A 19281-nucleotide genomic window follows, 5' to 3' on the forward strand; every position below is an offset into this window, starting at 1 on the left:
TCTCCAGTACCCAGCTCCTCGTTCCATAGCTCAGGTTCTCACTACAGAGGTCAGCAGTAGAACGAATACAGAGGGGGTGAAATACTTAGACCTGTGCATCGTAAGAGGGTAGAGTGAGTCTGATTAAGTCCAGGTAAGAGTCAGCTCTTACTCAATCTCATCACATAGCTGAATGCAGCCTGGTGAAGTGCCTCGTGCATGGCTGCAGTTGCTAATTGCTGACCTGATTTTTGCATGAGCCACAGTTCTGTTTCCACAATCTGACCCACCTGATCTATGCAGAAGCATGGAGGCTGAATCAGCAAGTACACAAGGAAAGCAGCAGGGTCCTCTTCTGAGGTACCTGAAAGTTTTCACGTCATAGTGAGATTTTTCACTGTTTAATTACAGGAAATGTGTGCCAGCTCCTCAGTTCATCTCCAGCTCACAGAAGGGACTTCTGAGTGTTAGCATCCTAAGGAAATGTCCTTTCTGCAGCCATACTTTCCTGGCTCAGCAGCTGCTTGGTTTACCTGGATCCCTGAGCTTCTGGGAACTGGCAGGTCCTGGAGAGATGAGTAATGACTATGCTGACTCAGATGGTGCCACAGACTCACCAATGAGAAGAGGGGAAGACAGTCTATCACTAATTAAAGTAAGTCTTTTTCTTCTTTACAGGAAGCCTTTCAAGACACTTACACATGAAGGTTTTCTGTGAGCCGCACACTAGCCCCATGAGGTGAGTAGGAAAGTAATAGTCTCGTTTCATAGATGAGAAAACTGATGCACAGGGGTTCGCCTAAGCTCATGTAGTTTCTCAGAAGCAGCACTGGGAATGTAATCCAAGCCTCTTGGTTCCCAGTGTCTTCCTCTTGGAGATCTGGCAAGTTGCCTAGGTCTGCTAGTGGATCCCATCCTAATTTTCCCCTCTCTTTTAGGTGTAGAGGATTATTAATGAGTAGCACCAATGTGGAATGCTGTAAAATTTCCTTTCCTAAAGGCACCAGGGGAATACAATTCCTTTTGTCTGTGACCACAAAGGCATAATTGCTTGAAACCACTGTGAAGTAAGCTTGTGGGCCTGTTCTGCTTTGGGCCTAATCACCTTCCTTTCCTAGGAGCATTCTGAGGTCAACCAAGCATCTGACATGCTGGGATTCTCAAATTCCAGGCTGGGCTTATATGGAAGGCATACAACCCTCTGCAAAACCTCTCTAGACCATTAATGCCTGTTCTAGTGATGACCTTCTTCTAGATATTAGCATCACTGGCACCAATTTCTGCAGTTCATCTGCTCCGGGTAGATGTTGGCTAATTGTTAGAATTTAGTTCTTGGCTTAACTCTAACAATGAGCTTTGTATAGATTGAAAAGTAGACTGAAACTCAGATTTCTCTTCTGACCTTTTTTAAGTCAAAGGGTGAAGTCCACAACATGTCATCAGTGCTTCTGAATCTCTTCGGTCTTTTCTGTGGAACTATGACCATCCATGGAAAAAAAGCTTTTGCTTCTCCAGCTGCTGACATCCAGAGGCTGTCACTCCAGGCCTCCCAGGCAGAGGCAGCCTAATTTATATCTCTCTTTGAAAGGCCAAAGAGCTGAGTGTGAACTCCTAGAGGGCCGAGATCGTGTTTTAATCAACACCGAATCTTCCTAGCTAGAGGTTGCCCACCTTGCCTAACCTGTCCACAGGTGAGCAGTGTGTCGAGTGGGCATCACCCAACAGAGAGAGGGGAAGAGGCTCACAGGAACTTAGGGAACCACACAGAAGCCAGTGCACAGAATGGAGCCCATTGTCAAGCAGAGAGAAATGTATAGGTCAAATTATGGGGTTCTGGATGAAGGGGTGGGGTGGGGCCAACTGCACCTGCACACTAGATGATGTTAAGTCATGTGGGGAGCCTTTAGTCACATGTCTAAATAACATGTAAGTCCTATAAGCAGTAAAGACTGACTAGAAGCCATATTTGTCAGAAGTTGGAACTTAATTGGTATAGCATGCTTCCAGTGACTCAGAGGTAACTTTGCAATGACAGTCTTCCATTTTCTCTACACCAGCCCGAGCCTTATAAAGGTGATGACTGACAACTCATGGCTTTAGGACATGAGGTCTGGGCATGGACAGGAGTCTAAGCTCTAGACTTATCTCCATCGATATCTTGAGCGAGTCACTTCAATTTCTTGATTTTTCTCTTTCTTTTCCTGTAAAATAGAAATATCCCTTAGAGCCCTAGTCATCTCCATTTCTGCTATTCCCCAAAGGATGAAATGTGCTACTGCCTTACTCCAAGGTATGACCTGTAGCTTTATATTTCAACTGGCAGATTCTGGAGTGGATTGCATTGAAATTGTCAACCGCGTAGGGCCAAAAGGAGCTCTAAAAAAAAAAAAAAAAAAGTCGTCCTATGAATTTCTTCCTTGCTTGATATTTGAAAAAACATGCTAGGGCAGAGATGAGACTAAAAAAGAAATGCTCAGGAAAATTCACTGAACTTTTCCCCTTGGCCCTGTGCTTATTTTCATGTCTTACTGAGTTTCAATGTACAACCACGTTGTTAATGTTTTCTGTTTAGTAAACAGAACATCTGCAACCTCTGCTCCTGATGTTCTCAGTCAGCTTGGCTATTAGCTAACAGGGAACTAGTGTGAACTGCAGAACTCAAGGTCACTTTCACTGTTCTTTCATTAGCATTTCCATATAATTCAGTGTTAATGTTCTCTCTGAAACCACAGCTGCTTTAAATATATCATTGCTTTCTCCCTGGGGCTCAGGACAAATAATACAGCCCACACCGTATTGAGTCCTACGCTGGATTAGCACAATGGTTCATATTCGGTGAGCTGTGCTCTGGTGCTCAAAGAGTGACGTTCCTTTATACCTTCAAAAATAATCCTCCGATAAATTAGTCACCAGTCACTGCTGGCTGCTGAATGGCCTACTTTGGCATCTTGACTTGAGAGCTGGCTGCAGGAGTCTTTTGTAACCTGGGCTTTCTTCTGAGCTTCAGTATGGCCTAGGCTGAACAAGGCTGTGCTGGTTCTGAATTGTACACAAGAGGGACATCTCCAGAGGAAAGAGGGAGCTGCTTGGGGCCCTGCCTGTCAGTGGGGCTCTTGCTGCTCCCAGAGAGGATATTTTACAGTTATCCCTGTTTAGTTAATAACACTTGAAGAATGATGCATCGTGACCTCTGTAGCAGTTTCTTCTCCCCTTCCATTGTGGGCACTTTCTGCTCCAAACTTCCCCCCACCTCCACTCTCACTTAGAAGTAGTTGTCACTTTTTTACTCACTATATATTTTTCCTCTGAAGTGTTTTTGTTAGATAATTTATTTTCATATTTTTCTTTTACATGAACCTGTTTGCCGTTTTAACCTATTGGTTAAAAACTCCAAAGAATTAGGAATAAGAGTTGAATCCCTTTTCTAAGTCTTCCTTCATGTGATTTTTCCAGAGTCTTCAGGTTTCCACACCGGTCTACTAGGAGAAATTTATAAACAGCAATTCTCTCTCTCCCTTTCCTTCCATGTAAGCAGGCACATTGTTGATTATTTTCCTGAAATAGAAAATATAGTATTACAGACAAAATTGTAAAGATCTACAAGGAAGAAATATGCTGGTGATTTCAACTAATCCTTTGGGTAGAACATGTAAATGAACGTGACACAGGTTGTTAAAGAATATAAACAAAGCAAAATGCACAGCTCACCGGCTGCTGTGGACGGAGAGATTTGGGGGAAAGGGAGTAATGATGTGGCAACACAAGAAGTAAACAGAGGCAAAAGGTCTTGGACTGAGCAGGAAAGAAATATTAATGTAGCCTAGAACTTAAATTAGCTCTACCTAACCGTGGTTTCTTCCTGACTGCCAATGCAAAATTGCAAACGGCCAGCGAGAGTTTTTGGAGACTTTGATCCCTGATATGCAATCTAAAGATTGAAAGATTATAATTTCTCTCTAATTAAATCTCCTCTAACCTTGTATTGAGTACCTGCAAAGTGAGTAGGCAGGATTCAACCTGCTGTGTGTAGATTCCCAGGAAGGCAGGGAGAGACCTGTAAGATCATGATTTGCAGCAAAAGTTACTGAACCAAGGGCTGCGTGTTTGTGTAGTAAGAGAGATAGAGTCAAACATATCATGTGCATTTTTTCCTGAGATGCTGATGTTTACCTGAATACCCCTAAGAACGATTGCGATCTACCAAATTATGGGGAGCATCTGCATTGAAATGGACAGGTTCTTGTCAGAACCTACATACTGCAGCAATACTGCAAAGGAGGCAGCTACAGGCACAAAATCATGCTATGATGGAGACCCCAGGCAGTGCATGGGTTCTCAGCATTTTCCCTTGGGGAGGAGGGACGCAGGGTTCTTCATGTTCTCCTGTTTGTCTTCCCTTTGGTCTTCAGGACATCGTTTGCTAAATATTTTCTGATGTTAGGGAATGTAAAGCTCTTTCGTTCAACCTGTTCACTTTGAGGAAATGGAAGCCTCACAGGGTTAAATCACCTCCTCAAGGTCACACAGCTCATTAGTAGCAGGGAAACACTCTGCTACTCTTCTGCCAGCTAGAGTGCTTTATACACTGGGTGAGTAATCCTTACTGACTTTGTGTTGCTTTCCTTGTATTCTTGCTGCAGTCCATGTGCTGCAAAGTGGAGATGAGGAAGAACTATGACTCTCCCCTGTGAAATATTTCTTTCCTGTGCAGAAAGAGGGAGTGAGCCTGGAGGAGTAGATGAAGCGGTCCCTCCCACAAGGGGGGTGATTTGAGCAGCACCAAAAATCACCATCTGTATTCATTTCTTAGTGCTGTCACCACAAGTTCCTGCAAACTAGGTGGCCTAAAACAACAGAGATTTATTCTCTCACAGTTCAGGAGGCTAGAAGTCGGAAATCAAAATGTCTGAAGACCCTAGGGAAGAATCCTTCCTGGCCTCTTCCAGCTTCTGGTGCTTTCCTGCACTCCTTGGCGTTCCTTGGCTTGTGGCTCCATCACTCTAGTTTCTGCCTCCATTGTTACACGGCCTCCTCCCTGTGTGTCTCTGTGTGTACTTTTCTGTCTCTTATAAAGACAGTCTCATTGGATTTAGAGCCCACCTGAGTCCAGTATGATATAATTTCAATCCTCACCTTGATTACATCTGCAAAGACCCTATTTCCAAGTGAGGTTACATCTTGAGGTTTTGGGTGGACATGAAATTTTCAACTCACTACATCATTCAACTCACTACACCCACTACGTCATTTATTCAGAAATAACAGCGAATAACTGGACACTCAATCTAAAGCATTCTATAAAAACGAGGAAATAATGTTTTTCTATTTATGAAACCTTGTGATGGTCTATTGCAAATCTGAAATTCTGAAGTTAAAACGCCCTAGCAAAAGGCTAGAAGGTAATATTAAGCACTCAATAAAGTTTTAGGGGAATAATATATTTTCAGAGTGTTTTTCTGTGCCAGCCATTGCATTCAGTGATTTATTTGGACTATTTTATTGAATCCTTTCAAAGTCCCTGTGAGGCCTGCACCATCATGGTCCCCACTTCACAAGTGATGAAACTGAGGCCCAGCAGGACTGAACCTGCTGGCCAGTTTTACATTGCTGAGTGCTTAGTCTCTGTACTTCCTGCAGGACTCCACACCTCTGTGTGTCTCCCTGTAACCTACAAAGAAGAGGAGCTAGGACCACTGGATGCTGAAAATATCAGTAGTGGGGATTCCAGATCTGATGCAGCTGATGACTCGGGAGGAAGATATTGAGGTAAGAACTGATCTTGGGAGGCAGACTGCTTGGGTTCAATGCCTGCCTCCCCATCAATCACTGGATAGCTGCGTGTATTTGTTTCTTCTTACTGCTATTACAAATCATCAGAAACTTAGTGGCTTGACACAACACAAATGTATTATCTTAGAGTTCTGGAGTTCTAAAATGAAGTGTCAGCAAGGAGACATTTCTTCTGGAAGCTCTAAAAGAGAATCTGTTGCTTGCCTTTTGCAGCTCCTGGGGTCCACCTGCATTCCCTGGCTTGCGACCCCTTCCTCCCATCACTCCAGGCTCTGCTTCCATTGACACACTGATCCTCCTGCCTCCCTCTCATAAGAACCCTCCTGATTCCATCAGACCCACCTGAATAAGCCAGGATCATCTCCTCATCTCAAGAGCTTTAAGTGAATCACATTGGCAGTTTCTTTACCATGAAGGTGACACTTCACAGGTTCTGGAGATTAGAACATGGACCTCTTTGGGGGAGCATTATTCTGTCCACCATACTATATTATCAGGGGTTCATTTCTTAACCTCCTTAACTCTCACTTTCCTGCTCTAGAAAATGGGCAAATAATTATACCTCATATATTGAGCCATTGTGAGAATCAATGTGATGACCGTGTTTCCTGGAAAAGCAAAGGTAGCTGCTCCTCTTGTCTCTGTTGGTTAAGACTTGAGCCAAGAGCTGTTGTCGTGGACTAAGGTGACAGAATGGCCTTGGAATCTGGAGGAGATGAGTGTGGGGTTGATGGTCTCCACCCAGGACTGAAGTGAATGACAGGGGCCCCCATTGGGCAAGTAAGCAAAGCAATAGCAAGTGAGGTGCAACCACCTGGACCTGGAGAATTGGGACTTGGGAAAACATAGGGCTTTCTAACTCTACTCTACAACAAGACCATTTCCTCGCATGCCTAAAAGCTGTCTGGAGAGTCTATGAAAAGTTGAACGGAGCATCCATGCTGAGAGACTCCTTTGTGGAGTTCCCCCAAGAGGTTGGGAATAGCCACATGCAGGCCTAGAGGACAGTGTGGGGCCTGCTGGCCTCCAAGTAATGCTCCAAGTGGTGGTTTTGCCTGTGGGGCTGTTAGAAGCCTGAGAGACCTGAGTCTGATTTCTCTCACAAGTCTCTGACTTCTGTGGTTGAAGCAGAAATAAGTTCTGGGTACATGGACTCCATTGAATCAAATGGCCTGCAGTAGAACAGAACCCACTGGCTAATTTATTTCAATATAGAAATAGACTCAGAACTAACAGGATGTGCCCACCCTCACATCCCTTCCCATCGTCATCATCATCCTTGTGCAGTTCCTTTTACCTGTAAGTGACATGGGTAGTGTGATTTATGGAGGAGAAACTTCAGTCTCAAATTCTTACCTATCTCTCCATTTCCCCACCATGGGCTCCTGTGGGTTAAGGCTTCTGGTCTCTGGAAGAGCCTCACTAAAATGCAAATACCCTTGACAGAATAACACTGTTAGGCTCTGTGGGAAACTTTAAAGATCATGTCTTGCAATATCACTGTGTCACAGATGAGGAAACTGAGGAAGTGTGACGAGCTGGGGCCAATTATGAGGTTAGAGGAGACAGTCTCCATACAAGACCACCCTGTATTTCTGACACCAACTGCAAGGGCGGGGTTCCTAAACTGCCCTCAGATTCAATAATTTGCTAGAAAGACTCACAGAACTTATTTAAAGCTATTATACTGATGGCTGTGGTTTATTACAGGGCAGGAAAGGATACAGATCAGTGACAAAGGTCAAAGGAAGAGACACATAGGACAGAGCCCTGGAGGGTTTCAAATGTAAAGCTTCTGTTGTTCTCTTCCTATGGAGTCAGGACACATCATAGAGTGTTGCTAACCAGGGAAGCTTATCCAAATCTTGAGGTTTAGAGTTTTTATTGGGGCTCCATTACATGGACATGATTGACTGATAGCCCCTGTGCTGGGTCTCAGCGTCCAGCCTCCAGCCGCTCTGGCTGTGACCTAAAGCCTCCAGCCCAAATCAGGTCATTGGTCTTTCTGGCGTGACCAGCCCCGACTCTAAACAAAATCACTCCTGTAGGGATTACCTCCTAGAAGCCCAGGGCAAAGTCCAGACTTCTTTTGGGCAATGTTACATTCTATACTTGTTAAATTCTAAATTGTCCTGAGGAGTTGAAGGACCCAAGCAAGGTCACATGGCTCAGCGAAAATGTTTGAATTATTAAAACTCAGTGATTCTTCATAGCCTTTAATGCTCGGTACTGAATATGAAGCAATATAGCATAATGGTTAAGAGTCTGGGTTCTGGAATCAGACCACAGGGTCAGGCTACAGCTCTGCCATTTACTACACTGTGACCTTGGGTAAGTTCCCACACTCTTTGTGACTCAGTTTCCTTATTTATAAAAATGGGGCTAATAATAAAACTCTAACTCACAGAGTCAATATTTGTAAAACACTTAAAACAGTATCTAGCACATGTTATGTTGTCAATTATCTTAGTTTTTAATATCATTACACAGAAAAAAGTATGTAAATAAATCAGAAAGCAAAATTCACCCATAATCCTCTCCCTTTTCTCTTCCCACCTAATTGATGGCTGAGATGTTTCCAAACCTATTCTATTCATAAACAACCACAGGCAAATGGTATTGCACATTGTCTAATTTCATTTTTACCTGAGATTTTCATCAACAATTTATTATTTGTAAATGAATAAGAGCTTTTGAAGTCACGTAAATGTTGAATGAATGTGGAAAAGCTAAGCAACAAAATGGCTACATTGTTTTGGTTGCACAAGCATTAATCATGTGAGTAGCTGAAAGCCACCTGGGTTAGAGAGACTGAAAAAGTCCCTTTGATTTGTGTAAAATCACAATAACAAATGTTTGTCCTACACACAGTCCTGCTCCAGCTCTATGATTCTTTCATCACGTAAGAGAATAGTATTTTGTCAGGAAACACTGCTTTCCTAGTGTCAAAGAAGAAAAATAACCTTGTGGAAATTTCTGCTCACTTCAGTGTCAAATTTCCAGTTTTCTGATTGTGAAGCAACAGAATAATTGTTTTTAGCTATTATGTCTAGAACTGAAAAGAGTTGTGTTAAAAAAAAAAAAAAAAGTGTGTTTAATTAAGGGAATATTTGATCAAGTTCCTACCATGTGCCAAACATTGGGTGATCAAACTGAGGGAAGCAAAGTCAAGGAAGACATCATATTGGGTGTCTGGGGTCCCCCAGCCTAGCAGGACTCAGAAATGTGTGGGGCATGGATGTTCAGCTCCGGGATACAGAGCTGCCTCAGAAGAACCATCTAGTTCTGACTGGGCTACGTACAAGTGGGGATACTTGAGCTTGCCTCTAATGATTTCTGTGGGCACGCTGGTGAGGGAGGGCACCTATTCTGTGTAAGATGAAACCACGGGACCACATGGCTATCAGAGATTGGTTATAGCAAGAAAGGATCACTGAGTCAAGGATGGCATGACATGTGGTCACCAACCAAGGAAAGGGGCCCCGTCATAAGAGTTTTCCTTCTCACTTAAGTGAGAGCAGTGAGTGTATGCCTCTTTAGATAGGGGTGGGGGTAGGGGGTGGAAGTGTCCTGGAACATTATACTCTGACAAAAATGATTCTTTCCTGTCCCTCCATTTTGAGTAGAGAGCTAATTGTGTAAGCTAATATCCTGCATTTATAAAAGTACTTCTTTCCTTTCAAGAGAGTTTTAGGGTCATCAGTAACATTTGAACTCAGAGCAACCTTATGGGAAAGAGGGGGGAAGGGTGACATTAAACCCAGTGAGGACAGTGGGACCTAGGGTGGCGGTGTGAAGCTAATAAGGCCACACTGGGGACGAATCATGATTTCCCTCATTTCTACTTTCATACTCTTAGTACTTCATCTCAGCTTTCTGGATTTTTCTTCTTTTTAACAGGCAAGAGTCTTTAAGTTGCAAGTCACGCTGGTACCATTTACATTTTAAGAGGCTTAAAGTTTTAATTTTCTTTTCCATTTCATTGGAATATTTAGAAAGTTGACCTGCTTTTATTACACCACATTCTGAACATATCCTACCACTTTGATCCTAACCCCTGCAGAGCCTGGGCAGGGCTGGACTTCCAGGGGCTTGGTAAAGATAGTGAGAGGTCCAGGCAGTTAAGAATGTTCCATCAAACAGAAGTGGGCCAAAGCCCTCACCTTGAGAGACCCCAGATGAATGAATTTGGATTACTGGATTCCAACAGCCCAAGGGCTCAAGGTTTACCTAACGTGCCCTCTGCAGCTTACGACGTTTGCTAGCTTCTGTCCCCCAAAGCATTATCAGAGGGCAACGACCTCCCCTGACCTCAGATTGCTGAACTGTGTTAGGCTGTATGTCACTGCATGCCATGGCTGACACGAGGGTATTTGCCAAATTTCCATCTGACTGCCGTCCTCATTAGAGTTCAGGAGGAACAGTTAGAGGCTCCATTCAAGTTTCCTAACTTATTTTGGTTTTACCCTTAAGCAACTGCTTCATTGGCTTATTTCCCTTGAGACCAAACATTTTCCTGTGGTGGGAGCAGAGGAAATGAATAGCTTCTGGAACATAGAACAACTGGGCAGGGGTTTTGGAAGGAAGTCTCCCTTTTCTAAGGTTCTTCTTGGAAGGGAATTTTTGCTATTATCACCTCAGTGGGCCTCATTCCTGCATCCTAAACACTGCCTGAACCTCTGCTGACTTCCAAGTCTGTCCGTTAAAGGGGTGAAAGGCAAATTAGCAACAAACTGACATTTAAAAGAAGTGAAATCTCGACAGGTAGGTTAGCGCTCACAAGTTCAGGTAAAAATAGTGCACTGTCCCTGAGAAAGCTCAAAAACACGCACGTCCAGAGCATGTGGCTGTTTCTCAGTGGCAATTTCTTTGTCCTCTCCATCAAATTCTTTCCTCTTGAGTTTATAAGCATTAGGAATGTGCACAAAAGGGATTTTCATCTGTGAATTGTGATGACGTTCCTTCACTGAAGTGTTCTCTTGAGCACTCTATTGTGAGAAATATACTAACCAGTTAAAGAGAGTCTATAGAATTTCTGTTTCAAGTAAAAATACTTGGTTTTTGGGGTGGCTGGTTAGCTCAGTTGGTTAGAGCATGGTGCTGGTAGAACCAAGGTTGCTGGTTTGATCCCCGCAAGGGCCACTGTGAACTGTGCCATCTTTAAAAAAACAACAACCAAAAAAAAAACACTTGGTTTTCAATTTTCCTGCATCTGTTGACAACTGGTTACATATTGTCTCCTCTCTTAGAAAAATCATTATCTTGGTGGTGACACGTATTGTTGACTCCCTTCACATCTTATATATTCTGCCACGTGCTGGGTACGTAGTGGTAACCCAGGGACATGGTTCCTACCTCCATAGAATTTACAGTCTCGAAGCAGAGACAGGTACTTAAAAATGTTTGTATAGACAGAAACACATGTGTATATTGTATGGATACACATACATGCATATAGATGCATATATACATATATGCTCACAAACTACAAATTGGGATCAATGATATGAAGGAAAGGAAATAAGAGACCTCCTTGAAACTGGGGTGGCTGAGAATGGCTTTCCTAAAGAAGTGACTTGGGGGCTGAGACCTGAGGATGGGTAGGGCCTGCAAAGTAGGAAAAAGAATTCCAGGGAGAGGGAAGTGGCTATGTGAAGGCCCTCGGAGGGAGTGGCCTGTTTGAAAAACTGAAGGAAGTCCAGGGTGACTGACAGGAGTGAGCAGGAGCCACGTGGTCATTCAAGGACTCGGGAGTTGTACTAATTGAAGAGTTAAAGCAGGGCAGTGAGAGGAGCTGGGGGTTCAAAGGATCATTCTGCCTGTGGAGTGGAGAATTGATTTGAGGGAACCAAGAGAGGAGAAAGGTTTGCTATAAAAATGGAGCAATGGAGGGAGGAGGGTGAAGCATTCGAGTTCTAATTTGTTGGGGAAATTGACAGGACCTGTTGATACACTGGATATGGAAAACACAGAGAAGGAGGTTTAAAAAAATGACTCTTTCCCCTCTTACTTATGCCCCGACTGCTTAGTGAATTTCACTTCAGATGACCTTTCTCCTATGACTGTGCAACTTGTCTCATTTCCAGGCAGAAATAAGCTGAGCTAGTTTTTCCACTCTGCTCTGGGACCTTGACTGGGAGAGGCAAATCAACTCCACAGGAGGTTTCTCTGGCAGAATAAATACCTGGAGGGGGTTTTTAAACTCCAGATCTTATACAAATAGGGAAATAGTTTGGAAGAGACTAAAGCCACACTCTGTAATAGTGATTCTTTATAGGTTTTATATTATACGTGATGGATGATTAGAAACATAAAAGGAGTTCTGGTATAAATATCAATTCCTCTTCATTAAGGAATTGGCATAAACTCTTAATTAATGTCAGCAAGGGAACAGTTCTGGACTGGAAATTGTTTTCTCCTCCAGGTCTGGGGATATTTTTGTCTGTTTGATTGGTTGCACCATATTGACCTGCCCCAGGATATCTGGGTAGGAATGTTCATTTCTTGGTTTTAGACCTCTTAGGAGTGACTCCTTTCTCTTTGCTTCTGCAAGTATGTCAAGTGCACTGTGAATAATGGGTCTTTGCCAGCTCACTTCCATGGGAGGCTTTCTTTCTCTTCAAAATGATTTTTAAATTTCATGGTATATTTTGTTAGTAAATCATCATAATTAATAACAAATATAATAGCTTTACATATTGAATGCCAAGAACTACGCTTAGTGCATTTTAGACATATTTTCATAAGGTGGGTGTCACTGTCTGTCCTTCGTCCAAAGTCATGGTCGGGAGAGTGGTGGAGGTGGGATCTGAACCCAGGTGGGACTGGATTCAAAGCTGGAGCCCTTGGCCACCAACTCAGATGGCTGAGGGAAGCTCCCGGCACCTTGGTAACCTGAGTCCTCTGGGCTGTGGCTCTCCGTGGTGGCCACTCTGTGGCGTGATCGCTGATCACCTGTGCTTTGACAAGGGGAGGGACATTCCTACCACCGGCGGAGGAAAAAGCAACTTCCTCCCAGGCACCCCAACTGGATTGAATCACTTCCAGTTCTAACATTCTGTGGGTTACTACCCGTCCTCCTTGATTTCCTTTTCAGTTTTCCTCAGTGACATTAACATAGGAATCCTGTTCTCCCACTTTGTCATTCCCTCTCCAAGGACGATTGAGTCATTATGGCTGATAGAAGAGTCAGTGATACAGTTTTACATATTAAAAGAAAAAAGTCTGTTCTGGACTTGGTTTTGCCATGTGATAATTGTTTCTTAATTTGTAATTATGAATATTATCTTAGATGAACCATTAACTGCTTCTTCAGTGGCTGGTGCAAAGATAAGTAATCTGTTAGTCAGTGTTGAATCCTAACTAAGGGAGGGGGTAAGCATTCATTCACTCACCAAATATGTATTCAGGGCCCTGTGTTCCCTGCTCTGTGCCAGGAGCTGGTATGCAAAGACGACGCTGAGGTTAGAACATCCCGAGTCAGCCAACTTGAATTTGAATCTTCTCTACACCACTACACTCGTTGTGAAGCTTGGAAATTTTCTCATCCAACGATTAGGGCTAATCAAAGGCCTCTGTCATAGGATTGCTGGGAGGGTTGAACGGGAATGCATATGAGGTCCGTAGCACAGAGCCTGGGACAGTGTCAGCGCTCAGTAAGTGTGTCCTGTTATTATTATGGGAAGGAAAACAAGGGGAGATGCACTACACCCCCAATGTAATTTATTTCAACGAGCACACGTGTACATGCACACACACATTTGTACATGGGAGATAGTGATTTTTAATGCTAGAGGCAAGAAGGGTGAATATTTGGTCTAAAATTACTTTTATAAAACGAAACAGTACAGCTTCTATATAACACAAACTGCGGGAAGTAAAACTTAGCACTATTTGTGACGTTGGGGATGTGCAGGAGCGAGCAGGGATCCTCAGAGTGGAAGCAGGAGAGGGGAGCAGGTGGCGGGAGAATTTCTGGAGACGAAAATTTCAGTTTGTCAGAAGGGATGACTGGGTAACAAATAAGCGAACTTGAGCCAAAGGCTCTGTCTCCCTGGTATGTGAACCTAAGAAGAAAGGCAGATGCAGTTTCAATGTAAATTTAAAAAAAAAAATTATTTTAATTGGGGAATATTAGGGAACAGTGTGTTTCTCCAGGGCCCATCAGCTCCAAGTCGTTGTCCTTCAATCCAGCTGTGGAGGGTGCAGTTCAGCTCTAAGTCCAGTTGCCATTTTCAATCTTTAGTTGTTTGCAATCTTTAGTTGCAGGGGACGCAGCCCACCATCCCTTCTGGGAACTGGCAACCTTGTTGTTGAGAGCTCGGGCTCTAACCAACTGAGCCATCCGGCCGCCCCCTCTGGCAGCTCAACAGCAGCTCGTTGTCTTCAATCTAGTTGCAGAGGGCACAGCTCACGGGCCCATGTGGGAATCGAACCCACAACCCTGTTGTTCAGAGCTCATGCTCTAACCAACTGAGCCACCCACCCACCCCTCGATGTAAATTTAGACAGTGTGGCAGCCAGGCATTAACTAGATTTTCAGAGTGCAGACAAATATGGCCCGGTGATGTGTGGACAGAGAAGAGGGCTGGACAGGGCCAGGCCTGGGACCTATTGCCGTGGCAGTGACACTGCTTGGTGCCAGTCCAGCGGCTGGTGTCAGGCTGAGGTTTGCCATGGAGTCCAGGACAGAGAGGCTGAAGGATACAAATGTGGGCCAGAGTCCTGGTAGCACTTAGCATGGGCTGAGTGGGTGGGCCTGCCCCCAGAGGTCAGGTCGTTCCAACAGGCAGGCAGAGCATGACAGCAGAAAATGTGGAGATACTCAAAGTCCAGCCAGACTGGCATCAGCAGGGAGCAGGGTCCTGATCTCTGGGCTTGGGCTCAGAGAAGGGGACTGACCAGAGCAAGGCAGGTCTTGTTTACGGACCTTATCTTGTTTACGGACCTTGAATTCCAGCCCCTCGGAAGCTCAGGTCTATGTGGCAGGTTTCAGGGCCCAGAACCTATCACAGACACCTCAAAGCACCCCAACACCTCTGTTTAACTGCTTCCTAGACTGAAGGGAGGACTGGGCTGCAAGCAAGGGACAGATGTCACTTACTCTGAGGAATGGAGAGAGAGGAGCAGACGCTGAGAAACCCAGAATTCCTTCCAGAATCGGCACAAACAACTGCTACTCTCTTCTCATCTTCCTGTTTTCTAGTTATGTGTAGTTACTACTAGTATGCCATATTGCTTTACCTAGTAAAATACAAAAAAATCTAATAGATGCTATTAAAACTATATCCTGCGTCTACTAACCATATGCTCTGTAATGTCCAGGGCAGCCCCAAGCTGCAATTGACTTTATTGTTTTCAATACATGGAAGTCTTAAAACCAACTTTATTTTTTTAAAAATAATTGTTATATGTTCTTTCCTGTGAATCGGCAAATTAAAGACAATCCTTTGCTCTTCACATTTTCTACTTTTTGGTTTGGAAAGCAGTTCCTGTATTGGAGAGTCTTCCAAAAGAGTACTGTTGTTGGGTTGGGAAAGTGGTCACATGGGGGACATGTTTTCCTAATGAAAAATGCATTCCAACTTTGAAAACAGCCACACAGGAAGTTCCTTCCAGGCAAGATCTCTTTGGAATACACCATAGTGCTGTGCACAGAACTTTCTGTAAAATGGTGCTCAATAGATGTCAAATGTGACTGAGAACCTGGAAGGCTTTTAGAGCAATACCTCCCCAAACCAAAGACACTGTGTTCAGGCTACATTACCCTTGAAATCAAAACAGGACCAACCCTGCCCAAGGCGGAGCAACTAGCCATAGATATTTGGCCTTGCATGCCTATCCAGTTTCAGTCTCTCCCTTCCTTTGAACAGCATCCCGTTTTGAGAGTGTAGGGGAGGAACAAACTTTCCTCCCCCCTCAAGGTTCTTCTGGCTGGGCTAACAATCAAATAGACATGACACAGATTAGCAAGAGAAAATAACCAAATTTAGTACATACACATGTATAGGAACTCCACGTACAGGAGAGAGTCAGAGACCCCATATGCACGAGAGGTTGAGAGATAGAAAGAGAACGTGGGTATATGAGACAGTCTGAGCTAGGGGTGAGGTAAGGTACCTTGGAGGCTTCAAAGGGTTGTTGCAGGATGATACAAAGAGTAGAGGTTTAGTAAATAGAAGTTTGCTTTGCTCTAAAGATAGTTCAAAAGAGGTTATCTCTGATAATCTCTTACGGGCAACGACCCTAATTCAAGTTCTGGGTAGTTAAAGGAGGGACAGAAGTTTCTCTTGAGCCAGCCTTTAAAGTTGCCTTTAGCTCAAAACAATCTCCGTACCACAGAGGTACATCTTGGGGTGACTCATTCTGAACCCCAATAAGAGGGCAGGTTCCCCTTAATATCTTCAAATACTGAGGGTGCCAAAAAATGTATACAAATTTGGTCAGTGGTGCTCAAGCAGTCGTTAGCTGTAATCAGAAGTGTCTGGACCCTGATGGGAACCACTTTGAGCACCTCTTGTAATTGCAGAAGTCAAACGTGACTTGTATTCATCTGTTGTTATCGGTATATATTGAGTATTAAAATTGTAATCGTTTTTTCCTTCCTTAACATGTATGTACATGTTTTTGGCACCCTGTGTATTTGCCCAGCCTCACCTCCATCAGGGAAGTGTCAGCTACGGAAATGTGACCAAGTCAATTTATCATCCTCACTTTTCTCTCAGCCCCCAGAATCTCCTCTCTCCCCATATTCTCCATATAGTGAGTGTCCCAGCCATCACCCCGGGTGTCCAAGTCAGACATCATGAAGTCATCCTGCTGCAAGGAAAAATGTGTGCTTCTGTGGAAGACTATGCATTGTCTAGAGGACTCCAAAATGAGTGCTCTGATTTCATGGGGACTGTCGTACAGCTCTGTAAGGTGTATGTAACTGGTAAAATGCAAAATAATGCTTAGCTATAGGTGTGCAAATTCCATTCTGTCTTTCTAGAGGTTCAGTTGAATTCTCTCCCCCATTATGGAAGAAGCTAGTTGTGCTTCCTTTTGCACATTCATTGCAATAGGCCTCATCTATAAATGTGTCTTTTTTCAAGTTATAACATCTGCCTGATTCCTCCTTTACAAGTAAAATAAAATCTTCAACATGTGTTCGTTTTATATCTTTATGAGTCATGATTTCACCTTTTTCCTTTTTTGGAAATTATCTTTCAACACTGCCTTTTTTCATTCGTAGCTTCTCATCCTTAATTTTGTTCACTCTGTTCTCTCTCTTTAAATGTCCCCCTAACTAGTCTCTTTCCCTGCAACCCCATTGAGGCTCTCCCAGTTTAGTCACTGTCATTTTTCACATACGAGTAGATAACTGCAACAGGCTTCTAACTGATACCCCATCTCCAACATAGTGCCTCCACCCCTCCCCACATTCTGTTCTACACACTGTAGCTCCTAAAACTGCAAGGCCCATGCTATCCCTTTACTGCTTAGAACTCCTCAAAGGCTTTGCATCACCTTAGACCAGGGGTGTCCAAACTTTTTTCAATGTTTTTCACCAAGGGCCATATGCAGTAAAACACACAAACAGCCGAGTCACTCACTCGAGGTGAAATACGTATTGCCTCACCTGGTTTATTTAAGTAAACTAAATATATTTTTGGAATTTGCTGCGGGCCAATTAACAATGGATCATGGGCCGCAGTTTGGACACCCCTGCCTTAGACCATTGGCCATGTTAAGAAGTTGGGCCTTTAAGATACATTGTGAGCTGGGCCTTCTCATAGCTCTCTCACTCTCTTTCCTGAAGGCTGATCACAGTTTCTTTTAATACCTTTTAATGCCTTACTGACTTCTGGGCCTTCTCTTGTGCTTTTTCCTGTCTGCCTGTCTTCCCCATCCACCTTCACTGGGCTAGTTCCTGGCTACCTATTATGTCTCAGCTTAGATGTGTAAAAAATCTTAGGAAAAAAATCTTTTCCCCCTCTACCCTCCTCGGTTCAATGTCTAGGGCCTGCGAATCAAACTGGGGGAAAAAAAAAGAGCAAGAGAGATTAACAAGAGAAAAACAATTTTAATTATATATACTTTGCATGGGAGTTTTACAAAGAAAATGGGTCTCAAGGAAATGACCAGATGATTGAGGCTTATATACCATCTTAGACTAAACAAAGGAAAAGAGGTTTTGGGCTGCTGGCTGGGAAGGCAAGTAAGGAAGAGAGGAGGGGAGGACATGTATGGCAAATAGGGATTGTCTCGTGATGCACATAAGAGTTTCTCCAATGATGGATTGTCTCCAGAGAGCTCTCTCCTGGTATATGGACGTCTTTACAAATGGAAATTTTCTTTATACATGTAAATTTCCCTTTACAAAAGGGGAAATAAATAGTACTTTATTTTTAGCAGTTGGGGGAGGTAAAAAGCTTTTTCTACATCCACTGGTTCTCAATTACCTTTAGTTCAAAATAAGCCATATGCCGGAGTCATATTCTGGAACGGAGTATTCAGATGTCACTTTCGATGGAAGCTTTGTGCATTGTCTCCCCTGTTCTTTCTCTGTGATAGAGTATCTGAGATGGTGGGGCTACACTCTTTATCCCCTAGAAGCCTGTAATCTCCTTGGTGACATGGATGATCTTCTTAACTCTCACAGCTGCTAGGCCCAGTGCAATAAATACCCCAATAAGCATTTACTAGAGGCATATGACCTGGGGCCTGGGGATTGAGTGTGGCCCAGGAATGTGGTGGTAAGACTTTTTCTACTGGGATTTTGCAATCATCATTAAATTGTAGAGCTGGACAGCATCCAGAGATCATCTTCCAATCTTACCTTTTTAACAGAGAGCTTGATCTAAGTCCTTGGAGCACACAGCGGGTATTGCAGCTTGACTCTGAAGGTAGAACTAAAGTGGCCTGAGTTGTAGAGTCTTGCTACTCTAAGCGTGGTCTGTGGGACCAGCGGCATTGATATTCCCTGGGAGCTTGTTAGAAATGCAGAATCCCAGGCCCCACTTCAGACTTCCTGAGTCAGAATCTGCATTTCAATAAGATGCCCGGTGATTTGAATGCACAGTAGGGTTTGAGAAGCACTGTCTGAGGGTTCCACATTTACCAGTGATTTTGGATGAATTACTTAACTACACAGACACATCTACAGCTATAAAGTGAGGTTCTTACTTTATACACCTAAGAGGACAGTTATGGAGATTAAGAGTTAATATACACAAAGCTTAGAATAATGGCATTTAGTAAGACCTTGACAAATATTAGCTCTTAGTAATAGGACACAGACCCAAGAGTAGGACAAGTCGTTGGGTGTTAGACACACGTCTGAAGAACCAGCATGCAGATAGGTGCATTCTTGTGAGCCAAAGCTTGAAAATCCACTTTGGAGATTTTTTTCGAGGAGTTCATTTTACTAGCGTGTGATCTCTTACTTAGGAAAGATTTGTCTATTTGTGGTCATCTTCAAACAAAGATTTATGACTACAGCAGGTCATCTGGCCTTTTTGTGACTTGTTC

At 43.5% G+C, this 19281-nt stretch overlaps 1 long non-coding RNA gene across 3 annotated transcripts in view; it reads left to right on the forward strand.

The window, feature by feature from the left end:
- Positions 1-19281, forward strand: part of LOC109446175 (uncharacterized) — a 246233-nt gene that overhangs the window by 83314 nt on the left and 143638 nt on the right. The window contains exons 2-3 of one of the 3 annotated variants that reach the window (XR_012498722.1): positions 658-718; positions 5617-5745. This is a non-coding gene — a long non-coding RNA (uncharacterized LOC109446175). Of the gene's footprint in view, positions 1-447; positions 635-657; positions 719-5616; positions 5746-11519; positions 11634-19281 lie in introns of those variants that run through there. The other 2 variants (XR_012498723.1, XR_012498724.1) reach the window with 2 other exon arrangements.

The sequence above is a fragment of the Rhinolophus sinicus genome, linkage group LG09, assembly GCF_036562045.2.
Source record: "Rhinolophus sinicus isolate RSC01 linkage group LG09, ASM3656204v1, whole genome shotgun sequence".
Taxonomy (NCBI): domain Eukaryota; kingdom Metazoa; phylum Chordata; class Mammalia; order Chiroptera; family Rhinolophidae; genus Rhinolophus; species Rhinolophus sinicus.